The sequence below is a fragment of the Arachis hypogaea genome, chromosome 16, assembly GCF_003086295.3.
Source record: "Arachis hypogaea cultivar Tifrunner chromosome 16, arahy.Tifrunner.gnm2.J5K5, whole genome shotgun sequence".
In the NCBI taxonomy this organism is placed as follows: Eukaryota; Viridiplantae; Streptophyta; class Magnoliopsida; order Fabales; family Fabaceae; genus Arachis; species Arachis hypogaea.
Window position 1 is genome coordinate 55,333,477 of NC_092051.1, and position 17,882 is coordinate 55,351,358.

A 17,882-nucleotide genomic window follows, 5' to 3' on the forward strand; every position below is an offset into this window, starting at 1 on the left:
CTTTTCCATCATCCACTCAGCAACAGACAGAGAACTCTGAACAAAATACCTCTAATTTAGCAAACTTAGTCTCTGATCTATCTAAGGCCACTGTAAGTTTCATGAATAAAACAAGGTCTTCCATTAGAAATTTGGAAGCACAAGTGGGCCAGCTGAGTAAAAGGATCACTGAAATCCCTCCTAGTACTCTCCCAAGCAATACAGAAGAGAATCCAAAAGAAGAGTGCAAGGCCATTGACATAAGCACTAAGGCCGAACCTGTAAGGGAAGGAGAGGACGTGAATCCCAAGGAGGAAGACCTCCTGGGACATCCAGTGATCAATAAGGAGCTTCCCTTTGAGGAACCAAAGGACTCTGAGGCTCATCTAGAGACCATAGAGATTCCATTGAACCTCCTTATGCCATTCATGAGCTCTGATGAGTATTCCTCTTCTGAAGAGAATGAGGATGTTACTGAAGAGCAAGCTGCCAAGTTCCTTGGTGCAATCATGAAGCTAAATGCCAAATTATTTGGTATTGATACTTGGTAAGATGAACCTCCCTTGTTCACCAATGAATTAAGTGATCTGGATCAACTGACATTGCCTCAGAAGAGACAGGATCCTGGAAAGTTCATAATACCTTGTACTATAGGCACCATGATCTTTAAGGCTCTATGTGACCTTGGTTCAGGGATAAACCTCATGCCCCTCTCTGTAATAGAGAAACTGGGAATCTATGGGGTACAAGCTGCTAAAATCTCATTAGAGATGGCAGACAATTCAAGAAAACAGGCTTATGGACAAGTAGAGGACGTGTTAGTAAAGGTTGAAGGCCTTCACATCCCTACTGATTTCATAGTCCTGGATACTGGAAAGGAAGAGGATGAATCCATCATCTTAGGAAGACCTTTCCTAGCCACAGCAAGAGCTATGATTGATGTGGACAGAGGAGAATTGATCCTTCAATTGAATGAGGACAACCTTGTGTTTACAACTCAAGGATCTCTCTCTGCATCCATGGAGAGGAAGCAGAAAAAGCTTCTCTCAAAGCAGAGTCAACCAAAGCCCCCACAGTCTAACTCTAAGTTTGGTGTTAAACCCCCATATCCAAACTCTAAGTTTGGTGTTGGGAGGTCTCAACAAAGCTCTGCACATCTGTGAGGCTCCATGAGAGCCCACTGTCAAGCTATTGACATTAAAGAAGCGCTTGTTGGGAGGCAACCCAATGTTTATTTATCTAATCTTATTTTTGTTTTTCATGTTTTATTAGGTTCATAATCATGTGGAGTCACAAAATAAATATAAAAATTGAAAACGGAATCAAAAATAGCAGAAGAAAAATCACACCCTGGAGGAAGACCTTACTGGCGTTTAAACGCCAGTAAGAAGCATGTTTTTGGCGTTCAACGCCAGAACAGAGCATGGTTCTGGCGCTGAATGCCAGAAATGGGCAGCATCTGGGCGTTTGAACGCCAGAAATGCACCCTGGAGGAGAGCTGGCGCTGAACGCCCAGAACAAGCATGGTTCTGGCGTTCAACGCCAGAAATAAGCTACAAATGGGCGTTCAACACCCAGAACAAGCACCAACCTGGCGCTGAACGCCCAGAGTTGTGTGCAAGGGCATTTTGCATGCCTAATTTGGTGCAAGATTGTAAATCCTTGAACACCTCAGGATCTGTGGACCCCATAGGATCACCTCAGGATCTGTAGACCCCACAGGATCCCCACCTACCTCCACTCACTTCTTCTCACCCCTCTTTCACACAATCCCATAAACACTCTTCCCCAAAACCCTTCACCAATCACCTCAATCCCTCTTCCCATCACCTCTTTACCACTCACATCCATCCACTCTTCCCTATAAACCTACCTCATAAAATCCACCTACCTTCAAAATTCAAAATCAATTTCCCACCCAAACCCACCCTATATGGCCGAAACTTAACCCCCCTCCCTCCCCTATATAAAGCCTTCCATTCTTCCTCATTTTCATACAACACAACCCTCTCTTCTCTTCTTGGCCGACACACAACCCCTTCTCCCTCTCCTCCATTTCTTCTTCTTCTTCATCTATTCTTTCTTCTATTGCTCGAGGGCAAGCAAAATTCTAAGTTTGGTGTGGTAAAAGCCTAAGCTTTTTGTTTTTCCATTACCATTGATGGCACCTAAGACCAGAGAATCCTCTAGAAAAGGGAAAGGAAAGACAAAAGCTTCCACCTCCGAGTCATGGGAGATGGAAAGGTTCATCTCCAAAGCCCATCAAGACCACTTCTATGATGTTGTGGCCAAGAAGAAGGTGATCCCCGAGGTCCCTTTCAAACTCAAAAGAAATGAGTATCCGGAGATCCGACATGAAATTCAAAGAAGAGGTTGGGAAGTTCTAACAAATCCCATCCAATAAGTCGGCATCTTAATGGTTCAAGAGTTCTATGCTAATGCATGGATCACTAGGAACCATGATCAAAGTAAGAACCCGAACCCAAAGAATTATCTCACCATGGTTTGGGGGAAATACTTAGATTTTAGTCCGGAAAATGTGAGGTTGGCGTTCAACTTGCCAAACATGGAAGAGAACGCACGCCCCTACACAAGGAGAGTCAACTTTGATCAAAGGTTGGACCAAGTCCTCATGGAAATATGTGTAGAAGGAGCTCAATGAAAGATTGACTCAAAAGGCAAACCGGTTCAACTAAGAAGACTGGACCTTAAGCCTATAGCTAGAGGATGGTTGGAGTTCATTCAATGCTCAATCATTCCCACTAGCAACCGGTCTGAAGTTACTATAGACCGGACCATCATGATCCATAGCATCATGATTGGAGAAGAGGTGGAAGTTCATGAGATTATACCTCAAGAACTCTACAAGGTGGCTGACAAGTCCTCCACTATGGCAAGGTTAGCCTTTCCTCACCTCATTTGCCACCTATGCAATTCGGCTGGGATTGACATAGAGGGAGATATCCTCATTAAAGAGGACAAGCCCATCACTAAGAAAAAGATGGAGCAAGCAAGAGAGCCCATTCATGGAGCTCAAGAGGCGCATGAATCTCATCACCATGAGATCCCGGAGATGCCTCAAATGCATTTTCCTCCACAAAACTATTGGGAGCAAATCAATACCTCCCTAGGAGAACTAAGCTTCAACATGGGACAATTAAGGGTGGAACATCAAGAGCACTCCATCATCCTTCATGAAATAAGAGAAGATCAAAAAGCAATGAGGGAGGAGCAACAAAGACAAGGAAGAGACATAGAAGAGCTCAAGGACATCATTGGTTCCTCAAGAAGGAAACGCCACCATCACTAAGGTGGACTCATCCCTTGTTCTTATTGCTTCTGTTTTTCGTTTTCTATGTTATGTGCTTATCTATGTTTGTGTCTTCATTACATGATCATTAGTAGTTAGTAACTATGTCTTAAAGTTATGAATGTCCTATGAATCCATCACCTCTCTTAAATGAAAACAGTTTTAATTCAAAAGAACAAGAAGTACATGAGTTTCGAATTTATCCTTGAACTTAGTTTAATTATATTGATGTGGTGACAATGCTTCTTGTTTTCTAAATGAATGCTTGAACAGTGCATATGTCTTTTGAAGTTGTTGTTTAAGAATGTTAAATATGTTGGCTCTTGAAAGAATGATGACTAGGAGACATGTTATTTGATAATCTGAAAAATCATAAAAATGATTCTTGAAGCAAGAAAAAGCAGCAAAGAACAAAGCTTGCAGAAAAAAAAATATAGGCGAAAAAAATAGAAAGAAAAAGAAAAAGCAAGCAGAAAAAGCCAAAAGCTCTTAAAACCAAGAGGCAAGAGCAAAAAGCCAATAACCCTTAAAACCAAAAGGCATGGGCAAATAAAAAGGATCCCAAGGCTTTGAGCATCAGTGGATAGGAGGGCCTAAAGGAATAAAATCCAGGTCTAAGCAGCTAAACCAAGCTGTCCCTAACCATGTGCTTGTGGCATGAAGGTGTCAAGTGAAAACTTGAGACTGAGCGGTTAAAGTCAAGGTCCAAAGCAAAAAAAAAAAGAGTGTGCTTAAGAACCTTGGACACCTCTAATTGGGGACTTTAGCAAAGCTGAGTCACAATCTGAAAAGGTTCACCCAATTATGTGTCTGTGGCATTTATGTATCCAGTAATACTGGAAAACAAAGTGCTTAGGGCCACGGCCAAGACTCATAAAATAGCTGTGTTCAAGAATCATCATACTGAACTAGGAGAATCAATAACACTATCTGAACTCTGAGTTCCTATAGATGCCAATCATTCTGAACCTCAATGGATAAAGTGAGATGCCAAAACTATTCAAGAGGCAAAAAGCTACAAGTCCCGCTCATCTGATTAGAGCTATGTTTCATTGATAGTTTGGAATTTATAGTATATTCTCTTCTTTTTATCCTATTTGATTTTCAGTTGCTTGGGGACAAGCAACAATTTAAGTTTGGTGTTGTGATGAGCGGATAATTTATACGCTTTTTGGCATTGTTTTTAGTATGTTTTTAGTAGGATCTAGTTACTTTTAGGGATGTTTTAATTAGTTTTTATGTTAAATTCACATTTCTGGACTTTACTATGAGTTTGTGTATTTTTCTGTGATTTCAGGTATTTTCTGGCTGAAATTGAGGGACTTGAGCAAAAATCAGATTTAGAGGTTGAAGAAGGACTGCTGATGCTGTTGGATTCTGACCTCCCTGTACTCAAAGTGAATTTTCTAGAGCTACAGAACTCAAAATGGCACGCTTCCAATTGCGTTGGAAAGTAGACATCCAGGGCTTTCCAGCAATATATAATAGTCCATACTTTGGCCGAGTTTAGATGACGTAAAAGGGCGTTGAACGCCAGTTCTACGCTGCTGTCTAGAGTTAAACGCCAGAAACAAGTCACAAACCAGAGTTGAACGCCAGAAATAGGTTACAACCTGGCGTTCAACTCCAGAAAGAGCCTCTACACGTGTAACATTCAAGCTCAGCCCAAGCACACGCCAAGTGAGCCCCAGAAATGGATTTATGCATCAATTACTTACTTCTGTAAACCCTAGTAGCTAGTTTATTATAAATAGGACTTTTTACTATTGTATTAGACATCTTAAGAATCATCTTTGGATTATCTTTTGATTTATTGATCATGTTTGGGGGCTGGCCATTCGGCCATGCCTGGACCTTCATCACTTATGTATTTTCAACGGTAGAGTTTCTGCACTCCATAGATTAAGGTGTGGAGCTCTGCTGTTCCTCAAAGATTAATGCAAAGTACTACTGTTTTCTATTCAATTCATCTTATTTTGCTTCTAAGATATTCATTCGCACTTCAACCTGAATGTGATGAACGTGACAATCATCATCATTCCCTATGAACACGTGCCTGACAACCACTTCCGTTCTACATTAGATTGAATGAGTATATCTTAGATCTCTTAATCAGAATCTTCGTGGTATAAGCTAGATTGATGGCGGCATTCATGAGAGTCCGGAAAGTCTAAACCTTGTCAGTGGTATTCCGAGTAGGACTCTGGGATTGAATGACTGTGACGAACTCCAAACTCACGAGTGCTGGGCATAGTGACAGACGCAAAAGGATAGTAAATTCTATTATAGTATGATCGAGAACCTCCAAGATGATTAGCCATGCAGTGACAGCGCATCGGACCATTTTCATAGAGAGGAATAGGATGCAACCAACGACAAGGGTGATGCCTCTAGACGATTAGCCGTGCTGTGACAGAGCATTTGGACCATTTTCTTGAGAGGATTGAAAGTAGTCATTGGCACCGGTGACATCCTTACATAAAGCCAGCCATAGAAAGGAGTAAGACGGATTGGATGAAGACAGCAGGAAAGCAGAGGTTCAGAGGAATGAATGCATCTCCATACACTTATCCGAAATTCTCACCAATGATTTACATAAGTATTTCTATCCTTATTTTAGTATTAATTTCGAAAACTCCATAACTATTTTATATCCGCCTGACTGAGATTTACAAGGTGACCATAGCTTGCTTCATACCAACAATCTCAGTGGGATCGACCCTTACTCACGTAAGGTTTATTATTTGGACGACCCAGTGCACTTGCTGGTTAGTTATGCGAAGTTGTGAAGATATGTTTAGATCATGGTTCTGTGCATCCGTTTTTGGTGCCATTTCCAGGGAATCAATTTCGAACAACAATTCACAACCTGAGTAACAATTTCGCATACCAGTAGAGCAATGATCAACTAACTCTTTACATTGGGTTAGAGAGCTCTATTGTGATTCAATGGATTAAGTGTAGTTCTTATTCTTCTTCTTCTTTCTTTCTTCTTGATTTTACTAGAGAGCTTTTGATCTTCATCCAATTGGATAGTTATCTTGGAAAAGAAACTATTCATACTTGGATCTCTTCTGAACCTTGAAAGAGGAATGAAGAGATCATGCTAGAAATGCTTTCTCATGCTGGACCAAATTGGGTTTGGATGGATATGTGACTATAATCCTTCCAACACTTGATTTGGGAAATACATGTGGTATAATCAGTGACCATACTTCATCTCTTCTCATGAGCAATTGACCAAGGAATTGGCTATTGATCAAGATTTGAGAGATTGAATTACAAGGAATTGTAATTCGACCACTTAAGATTGCTAAGGAGTTCAATGAATGCATTGATTGAGGAAGAGATGAGAATGAATTTGATCCGGAGGATTGCAATATCTCTTGATCCCAATGTTCATTTTATTTTTAGTTCTTACATTTACTTTTCTTGCCATTTTATTTTTCTGCACTTTATTGCTTTCTTTACTTTTCTGTCAATTTACAATTCCTTGTTGCTTATTACTCCAATATGATTCGTCTAACTAGGATAATCAATTAACCATTGATTGCTTAATCCGTTAATCTCTGTGGGATTCAACCTCACTCTTTTGTGAGTTATTACTTGACGACAATTTAGTACACTTGCCGAAGGAAATTTGTTGCGAGACAAGTTTTCCGTGCATCAAGTTTATGGCGCCGTTGCCGGGGATTAATTGTGATTAACAAACTACCGGTTGATTGATTTACTAGATTAGACACTTTTCTTTTGTCTTTATTTTCTTTTGCTTCTTTATTTTCTTTTGCTAACTAACTGTTTGTGATATTGCCTCACTGGGAATTTCCTCATCTGTGACAATGGAGATTCCAATTTCTTTTGGTGATTATTGTTTGAGACAGAGCTTTCTGCAGGAAAGAAAGGAGCATCCATCATATTTTAGTCAATCAAATTTCATGGGAAACTCTCCACCACCACATAATGATTCACTTTACTATGCTCATGGTGGGTGGGAGTATCAAGAACATGAAATGGGGTACTTTCCAGAGCCACAAAATGGTCCATATTTTGGTGAAATTAATCACTACTCAAGTTATGGCTGGGAAGATCATAATCAAAGAGATTTCACTCATTCATACCCCATTCATCAAGATCCATCACCTCTCAATTATACAACCTTACTTCCAAGTTTTACATGCCTAAATTCTTCATCATTTGAGTATGCCTCAGCACAAAAGTCTATCCCAAATCCATACCATTCATTTCACCATCCATAAAACTCAATCCACTACCCACAAGAGTCATACCACTTTGAGAACACACAACCACAAAACAACCAATGCCATTCACAAGCCAATCCCGCCCAACCATTACAATCTACCCAACCTCCTTTAGATAAACTTGCTAGGGTTGAACTCATCATTGAAGAACTCAGAAAAAGTAGAGTAGAGGAGAGACTCACTAGGATAGAACTCCTCCTTGAAGAAATAATAAAAACAATCGAAGAGGAGAAAATAGCAAAAAGGGACCATGAAGAAAAATTGAGGGAGAATGCACAACTCTATTCTGAAAAACAACTCATTGAAGAGCTGAGATCACAAAGAGAGACCACTTCACTCTCTCCAGAAACAGAGGAGTTCATTCAAAGGTCAAGAATAAGAGAGGAAGTCAATCAAGGGAGCCTACACTCCAATGAAATAGAGAGTTGCATAGAGGGTGAGTTCATTGAACCACCAATTCAAGAAGTTCTTGATGAAGAGGATGCTCCACCCATCATACAATACCCAAATCCTGAAATCAAGGTGGTAAAGGCAATCAACATGAACACTAACAAAAGGATGGTGACCAAGAAAAGGAGGACAATATTCATGAAGAAGAAAAGGTCAACCAAAAGCCATCCCACCCCTACCCCAACAAGCAAGTTTACTCAAGCTAACAACAGAAGAAGGCTTGCTGGGGAGAGGCACTCAAAACAAGGGGTATTAACTGGCTCCTCTTTCCTCTTGAGGCCATTCCTCTTAACAAACTAGAAGAAGAGGAAGAAAGTCGTGAACAACATGTCAAGCTAATGACATTAAAAGAGCGCTTGTTGGGAGGTAACCCAACCGTAGGTAACATTTCCTTGCTTTGCTTAGTTTACTTTCAATAATTTGGCATATGATTGCACTCTAAGTTTGGTGTTGCCATGCAACAATTTGAATTTCAATATTCACTGTGTACTTGCAACATTCTAGATTGACAGTGGCACACTAAGTTTAGTGTTGCCACTTAACTTTCATGCAAAGTACCATGCCAACACCACTTATTAATGCAATCAAAATTGTCTCTGTTTTACTTCATGTGCTTTTGTTGTGATCCATAATCTTGCTTGCTGAAACACATGCATACTCACACTTTATTTTAAGACATTCATGATCCATCATAAACCCCGTCACCACTGTTTAATTGTTGCTTGAGTATAAGCAATCATTCTATGTCTGGTGTGGGAAGGGGAAGAATAGGAGGAAAAGGGCAACAACAATGAAGATAAAATACAAGGTGGTAAAGTTCCTTTCTCCTCTTACTTATTTCCAGCACTTTAATTTTCATGATTGTCTTCTATGTTCTTTGTATGTATGTGTGCTTTCTCCTTGTGAATAAGCATGTCAATTCTGTCTTTTAAACTTTTTATTGATTAAGGCTGTGTTTTCTAGTCTGAATGTCATTATTGCATCCTTACTTTGCTTACTAGTATGCTTGTCCCTTTTGAATCAAATGAAAAGAGAATGAGTGTTTTATAAAAGACCAGAGTAGAGTTCATACTATGGAGTAAGTTCCTGAGTTTGTGGTGTGGTCATAAGTTAGCTAAGTTGGTTCAACCACAAGGTGGGAAGACAACTATCTGTCCTGAATCATATGCTTTGAACACACCCCATGAGACTAGCTAAATAAGAAGATCCTAATAAGAAAAAGGGAAAGAACAATAAAGGTTGAAAAATAAAAGAAAAAAAGAGTAAGCAATAAGGCTAGGCACCAATGGTTTTAATCTTGAGGCATGTGTCTGTGGTGCTCCTGTGTGAGGGATCTACTTGGATGAATAAGCTCTTAGGGGTTCCTTATCACTTGGTAACTTGGGTTAACTAACTCGGGATTATCAGCTGAAAGTCCACTATCAAGAGTAACCCTCACTACAGAGCATTTAGTAACCCAAAGAGGTGCTGGACACCAAGGTCTCAAGAAAAGAAAATAAATAAACTATGTGCCTATGGTGTGTATGTATGGGGGAGAGACTTGAGCAAGTAAGTCCTTAGGGGGTGCCTCAACACCTAGCACCTTGAACCAACTGGTTCGGGAGTGTTGGCTGAAAGCTTATTTTAAAGAGTTGCCCCCTTACAGAGCACTTAGCTTAAGAACAAAAATAAGCCCTAAAATGACAACAAAAGGATCAATGGATAAAAGTATCATGGGATGCAATCACAGTGAGTATTCTAGGACATGATAAAGGTCTGAAAGCAAGGAATGAACCTAAGTTGCTATGCATGAAACCACCATAAAACCAAGGACATGACTTCCATAAGAATGACTTATTTCTCTTGGCATTCCATTCATCATTCTCTTGTTTCAGTACTTACTTAGGGACAAGTAAGCTTTAAGTTTGGTGTTGTGATGCCAGGGCATTTTGGCCAGTTTCACTGACCTTTTCTTTACTGTTTTTAAGGTAGTTTCATGCATTTTCTTAGGAAATAAGCTAGTTTTGGGTAGATATTCACTTACATCTTGATTCAAGCATACATTGTGCACTTTGCATGATTTCATGAGAATTTTGCATGAATTATATGATAAATTGGATGATGCATGATCCCATGATTAAGAGCAAGACTTTGATGCACTTTGTTTGATTGATTTCAGGCCAAAAGAAGAAGAGAAGAGCCACGTTAGTGGCTACGTTAGTTACACTAACGTGGGCACTAACGTGGAAGGAAGGAAAGCCATAACGTTAGTGAGAAAAGTTAGTGGCATTAACTTTGAAGAAGGAGAGCATGGAACGAAGACCAACGTTAAGAGTCACGTTAGTTACACTAACGTGAACTCTAACGAAGGGACAAAAGGTACCAAGCAACGTTAATGGGAAAGGTGAGCCCCAATAACGCTTGCGAAAGGGGTATATGCCAACGTTAGTAGAAAAAGAGAGTGCCACTAACGTTTGCGAAGGCTAGAAGACCCACGTTAGTCTCCACGTTAGTGAGATTAACGTGGGAACTAACGTGGAAGAAAAGGGGAACGCCAATGTTAGAGGAAAAGGTGAGTTCCACTAACGTTAGCGAAGCAAAAAGACCCACATTAACTTCCACGTTAACTAAGTTAACGTTTAGTTAACGTGGTAGTTAACGTGGGCAAAAGTCCCACTTGGCAGCCTGATCATGCCTTCTTCAAACACGCATAACTTGAGCCACACAGCTCCAAATAAGGTGATTCTAGTGGCATTAGAAAGTAGGATTCTAGAGCTTTCGAAGCATATATGGCACTACATGGTTGACACTAAATTTGAGGGAGAAAACCTGCCTCGAAAGTGCAAAGATGAACATGGTATCAACCTATAGTAAGGCCAGCTGACCTCTTCACCTTCCAAGAAGTGTAACTCGAGTTGTAGAGCTCCAAATGATGCGCTTCTAAAGGCATTGGAAAGTAGACATCCAGGGCTTTCCAAAAATATATAATAGTATAGGGTGGACACTAAGGTTGAGCTCCCGAAACTGGCAATAATGAAGCCCTGATCGCTAGCGTTATTGGCACTCAAGTTTTCCAGTAACGCTAGCAACTATGCCAGCGACCATGTCCACTTCAAAGGAGCATAACTTGAGCAACAGAGGTCCAATTGAGGTGATTCTAGTTACGTTAGAAAGCTGACATTTAGTGCTTTCCAACGATATATAATACTCTATAGTGGGCATGAAATTGGAGCACAAACAAGAGGCATCTTTTAAGCCCCAAAAACACCAACTGGGCAGCAAGTGCAACGTTAGCCACAATAACTTTAGCATTCACGCCACACTTGTAGCGTTAGTGTGGCTAACTTTAGCACTAACTTTAGCACCTGGACCTCAACTTGACTCACTTCTCTCTCAAGTCCACTTCAATGCTCAAGCAAGCAAGCCCACAATTGTCAACTAATCAAGACCACAAGAAGCATCTAGAATAGGAATTTTCATTTTGTAATTTAGGAGAGCCTATATAAAGGCCTTAGTCTTTACATTGAAAACATCGGGGAAAGGCTGGACAATTCGGGAATTAGGGGATGGAAGAGGGGTCTTCGGACTCCCTTCCTCACACACTTTTCCTTTTCTTTCTTTGTACTTTTCATTTATGAATTTGGAAGTTTTATTTTCAGTTTCAATCTTCATCTTTACTTTTCTACAATTTCTTTCTTTTCTACTTTGGTAGAGCAATGATCAACTAACTCCTTACATTGGGTTAGAGAGCTCTATTGTGATTCAATGGATTAAGTGTAGTTCTTATTCTTCTTCTTCTTTCTTTCTTCTTGATTTTACTAGAGAGCTTTCGATCTTCATCCAATTGGATAGTTATCTTAGAAAAGAAACTATTCATACTTGGATCTCTTCTGAACCTTGAAAGAGGAATGAAGAGATCATGCTAGAAATGCTTTCTCATGCTGGACCAAATTGGGTTTGGATGGATATGTGACTATAATCCTTCCAACACTTGATTTGGGAAATGCATATGGTATAATCAGTGACCATACTTCATCTCTTCTCATGAGCAATTGACCAAGGAATTGGCTATTGATCAAGATTTGAGAGATTGAATTACAAGGAATTGTAATTCGATCACTTAAGATTGCCAAGGAGATCAATGAGTGCATTGATTGAGGAAGAGATGAGAATGAACTTGATCCGGAGGATTGCAATATCTCTTGATCCCAATGTTCATTTTATTTTTAGTTCTTACATTTACTTTTCTTGCCATTTTATTTTTTTGCACTTTATTGCTTTCTTTACTTTTCTGTCAATTTACAATTCCTTGTTGCTTATTACTCCAATATGATTCGTCTAACTAGGATAATCAATTAACCATTGATTGCTTAATCCGTTAATCTCTGTGGGATTCGACCTCACTCTTTTGTGAGTTATTACTTGACGATAATTCGGTACACTTGCCGAAGGAAATTTGTTGCGAGACAAGTTTTTCGTGCATCACAGATGCATCGCACATCAGTTCAAATGGTAAATTCCAATTAGGTGGGGAAATGATAGGGGCAGAGGATAGCCTCTTTTGCAAATTTTCGAATGCTAGCATGCACTTTTCATCAAAGATAAATGGTGTATCAGATACAAGGAGATTTCTTAAAGGCTTGGCTATCTTTGAAAAATCTTTAATAAACCTTCTGTAAAAGCCAGCATGTCCTAGAAAACTCCTAATTGCCTTAACATCACTTGGTGGGGGTAATTTTTCAATGAGTTCCACTTTAGCTCTGTCCACCTCAATGCCTTGGTTAGAAACCTTATGGCCAAGAACTATTCCTCCTGTCACCATAAAGTGACATTTCTCCCAGTTCAAAACCAAATTAGTCTCTTGACATCTTTTTAATACCAGGGCCAGGTGATTTAGGCAATTAGGAAAGGAATCTCCGAATACTGAAAAGTCATCCATAAAGACTTCGATGAATTTTCTATCATATTTGAGAAAATGGAGAGCATGCAGCGTTGGAAAGTTGCAGGCGCATTGCATAGCCTAAATGGCATGCGCCTGTAGGCAAACACTCCATATGGGCAAGTGAAGGAGGTTTTCTCTTGGTCTCTTGGATCAACCACTATTTGGTTATATCCTGAATAACCATCGAGAAAATAGTAATATGCGTGTCTTGCAAGTCTTACCAGCATTTGATCCATGAAAGGAAGGGGAAATGATCTTTTTGTGTAGCTTCATTGAGTTTTCTATAGTCTATGCACATCCGCCATCCTGTGACGGTCCTTGTAGGGATAAGTTCGTTCTTCTCATTGGGGACTACAGTGATTCCTCCTTTTTTTGTGACAACTTGCACAGGGCTGACCCAAGGGCTGTTTGAGATTAGATAGATCATCCCTCCTTGCCACAACTTCATGACTTCTTTCTGTACCACTTCCTTCATGACTGGATTCAGCCTCCTTTGGGGTTGAATGGATGGTTTGGCATCATCTTCCAACAGTATCTTATGCATGCATATGGCCAAACTAATTCCCTTCAAGTCAGCAAGGGTCCATCCAATGGCCTCCTTGTGCCTTTTTAATACTTGGAGTAGCTCTTCCTCTTGTTCTTGGCTGAGAGATGAGTTTATGATCACTAGATAACTTTCATTTTCCCCTAGATATGCATACTTGAGAGTGGGTGGCAGTATCTTCAGTTAAAGTTTGGGTGCTTCTTTCTTTTCATTCTTCTCCTCTATTGTGCCCTGAACCTGAACCTCAGCTGTTGCAGCTTCTTCGCTTGATGCTGATTCCTCCTCTTCTGTTAACTCCTCAAGTTCTTCTTCTTCAAAAGTCTCTTGTACTACATCTTCCAGTGAGTCCAACCTCATACATTCTCCCAATGGTTCCTGTGGGTAGTTCATGGCCTTGAACACATTGATCATCATTGTTTCATTGTGTAGTCTAAGGGTAAGTTCGCCCTTTTGGACATCGATGACAGCTCCGGCAGTAGCTAAGAATGGTCTACCCAAGATGATAGAAGCCTTAGCTCCTTCCTTCATGTCCAACACTACAAAGTCTGCTGGAAAGATAAAGTCTCCTACCTTCACTAGCAAGTCTTCCACTATGCCGTGAGGAAACTTGAATGATCGGTTTGCCAGTTGCAAGGCCATTTTTGTTGGTTTGACCTCCACAATCTTCATTTTTCTCATCATAGCTACAGACATCAGATTTATGCTGGCTCCTAAATCACATAGAGCCTTTTCCACTTTTATTTCTCCTATAATACAGGGAATCTGGAAGCTCCCAGGATCCTTCAATTTCTGGGGCAGTTTATGCTGAATGATAGCACTACATTGTTCGGTTAGTATCACAGTATCGTTGTTCTTCCAGCTTTTCTTCTTGGTCATCAACTCCTTTAAGAACTTGGCATAGAGCGGCATTTGCTCTATTGCTTCAGCAAAGGGTATGTTAATCTGTAGTTTCTTGAAAATTTCTAAAAATCTAGAGAAATGGCTGTCATCCCCTTTTTTCCTCAATTATTGAGGATATGGGGCTTTCGGAATATATGGCCTCAGCTCTTCTCCCTTTGGATGTGCATTGGAGGTGGGGACTTGAACTTCATTGTGTTCCTCCTTTCTTCCAATTGCATCTTTCTCTTGTGGTTGCTTGGAAGTCTCCTTCAATTCCTTTCCACTTCTGAGGGTGATAGCATGACACTCCTCCCTCCGATTTGGTTCAATGTTACTGTGAAGGTCATGGCTGGGAGCTTGCTGAAATAGGTAGCCAATTTGTGTCTCAAGTTTCTTGATGGCAGCGTCTTGATTCTGCATGTTGGATCGCACTTCCTCTCGGAACACCTTACTATCTTGGATTTTCTTGCATATGCCTTCAAGTAGAGTCTCAATCCTTGATAGTCTTTCTTCCGATGATGGAGAGTTGAGATTGGAGGGATGAGAAGGGCCATTTTGGCTTTGGTATGGATGTTGAGATGTGTTGTTAGGTGAGTGCTGATATGATCTCTGTGTGGGATGTTGGTGAGCTGCATTGTTGTTGGGGTTGTGGCGTCTCTGATCTTGGCCTTGGTCTTGTTGATTTCCCCACCCAAAGTTTAGGTGGTTCCTCCAGCCAGGATTATACGTTTTGGAGTATGGGTCATGGTTCTACCTAGGTGAATTTCCAATGTAGTTGGCTTGCTCCTGACTACCCTCTGCTTCTTCATTCACTCCTTCTTGAGTTGCTGCTGAAGTGGTGATTGCTGCTACTTGATTCATCTCCATCTTCTTGGTGAGGTCAGCCAATTGCTTGGTAATCATCATGTTTTGAGCTAGCAGTGTATCCACATTGTTTAGCTCCATCACTCCTCTAGTGTTGCCTCTTTCAGAAGCATAGAAGTAGTCATTCTCAGCTACAATCTCAATGACATCTATGACTTCTTCAATGGTCTTCTTCTTATTCAGAGATCCCCCGGATGAGTGGTCTACTGCCTTCTTTGATTCATAAGAAAGACCTTCATAGAAAATGTGCAACTACACCCATTCATTGAACATATCTGGCGGGCATCTTCTTGTCAAGTCTTTAAATCTCTCCCATGCTTCATATAGAGTCTCACCATCTTGCTGCCTGAAAGTTTGAACCTCAGCTCTCAACCTGTTGATTCTTTGAGGAGGATAGAATCTCGTCAAGAATTTGTTTACCACATCTTCCCAAGTTGTTATGCTCTCCTTCGGGAAGGATTCCAGCCATTTAGATGCCTTGTCCTTGAGTGAGAAGGGGAATAGAAGTAGTCTGTAGGTGTCAGGATGAACACCATTAGACTTCACAGTGTCACATATCCTTAGGAAGGTGGTTAGATGTTGATTGGGATCTTCTTAAACACTTTCTCCGAATGAACAATTGTTCTGAACAAGGGTGATGAGCTGTGGTTTTAGTTCAAAGTTGTTGGCATTGTATGGTTAGCTTTTGGATGCTACTTCCATAGTTTCCTGGGTTTGGATTGATGTAGGATCCTAGAACTCTTCTCTCTTGCCCAGCATGATGCGCTGGACCTTCTCTGCCATGGTTGTGAGCCTCTTCTTCATGATGGTTCTTCATATTCTCATCCATGTCTAGTTCAAAGTACTCTTCCTCTTTCTCAGCACCAACTACTTTCTTCCCTCTTGCTTCCCTCCTTAATCTAAGGAAGGTCCTCTCAGGTTCAGAATCAAAGAAAGTTGAAGCCCCGCTTCCTCTACCTGTCATACAACCAACAAGGCAAAAGCAAGAAGGGTAGATGCAGACAGTATTTTTGGCAGAAATGCTGTTAGTGTGAGTGATGCAATATATCAAACAGTTAGTGGGTCAGTGGACCAAATAGTAAAAAAATGATATGCAGATAGCACCACAAATGGGTGAGAGGTAAAAGGAAGGAGATAACTAAAATTGAAAGTAAATTACTCAGATGGAATTAAATCAAACAAAAGAAAAGTGCTCAATCTAGTTATCCACCAATTTAATCATTGTTGATACAAAATCAATCCCCGGCAACGGCGCCATAAGCTTGATGCACGGAAACTTGTCTCTCAACAGATTTCCCTCGGCAAGTATACCGAATTGTCGTCAAGTAAAAACTCACAATAGAGTGAGGTCGAATCCCATAGGGATTGATTGGTCAAGCAACTTTAATTGGAGGAATGTTCTAGTTGAGCTAAGCAGAATTTGATATGAGAATTACAGGAAATTAAATGGCGGGAAAGTAAATGGCAGAAAATGTAAATGCTGGAAATAAAGAGCAGAATATAAATGACGGAAAGTAAATTGCAGAATCTTAAATGGGGAATGGGGAATTTAGCATGAAAGTAAATGGCAGAAACTAAAGAAAATGGGTAAGATCAGAAATGGGGAATTCATTGGGCTTAGGAGAGGTTGCATTCTCCGTATCAAGTTCATTCTCATCTCTTCCTCAATCAATGAATTCATTGATCTCCTTGGCAATCTTAAGTGATTGAATTCTAATTCCTTGGTAACTCAATCTCTCAAATCTTGATCAATAGCCAATTCCTTGGTCTAATTGCTCATGAGAAGAGATGAGGTGCGGTCACTGATTATACCACATGTATTTCCAAATCAAAGTATTGGGAGAATTATATGTCACCATATCCGCCCAAACCCCAATTTGGTCCAACATGAGAAAGCATTTCTAGCATGATCTCTTCATTCCTCTTCCAAGGTTCAGAAGAGATCTAAGTATGAATAATTTCTTTTCCAAGACAACTATCCAATTGGATGAAGATTGAAAGCTTTCAAGTAAAATTAAGAGAAAAGAAAGAAGAAGAATAATGAAAACTATTATTGATCCATCAAATTACAACAGAGCTCCCTAACCCAATGAAAGGGGTTTAGTTGTTCATGGCTCTAGGAATGGAAAGCAAAGATGGAGAGTACATTCTGAAGTAAAACTAGAAGTTGCAGAGAAAGTAAAATGATACAGAGAGTAGTCCTCTCAATCCAAAAGCTCCTCCCTAGTTCAAAACTACCCCTATATATACTACTCTTCTAATCTTCCAGTTGGCTCTTCAAGTCTTGGATATGGGCCTTTGGATCTTGAGTTGAAACAGTTTGGAATCTTCAGTGGGCTCAGCTTTACTTGTAGAGAAAATGTGAAGTAGGCATGGACTTTGGCTAGGACGTTATTGGCGTTAACGTTAAGTGAAAATGTGGGTTCGAGAATGTTAGTGATAATCACCTTTTGCACTAACATTCCTAGCCCAAGATGAGTTACATTAACTTCAATGTTAGTGGCGCTAACGTGACCACTAACGTTGCCTCTTGATTTATCACGAGCATTATTGACGTTTACCTTTGCCAATAACGTTGCCCTTGGCCCCTTCTTCCCTACGTTAGAGTTCACGTTAGTGTAGCTAACGTGACTCATAACGTGGGTATGCCTCAACTTCGAGAGTGTTAGTGACACT

The 17,882-nt window shown here is 40.3% G+C and overlaps 1 non-coding gene across 1 annotated transcript; it reads left to right on the plus strand.

Annotated features, from left to right (window-relative positions):
• The first annotated feature begins 15,474 nt into the window (after positions 1 to 15,474).
• On the plus strand, positions 15,475 to 15,581 carry LOC112760219 (small nucleolar RNA R71). Its single transcript, XR_003180670.1, has one exon. It is a non-coding gene; the product is annotated as a small nucleolar RNA R71 (small nucleolar RNA).
• Positions 15,582 to 17,882: the final 2,301 nt, after the last annotated feature.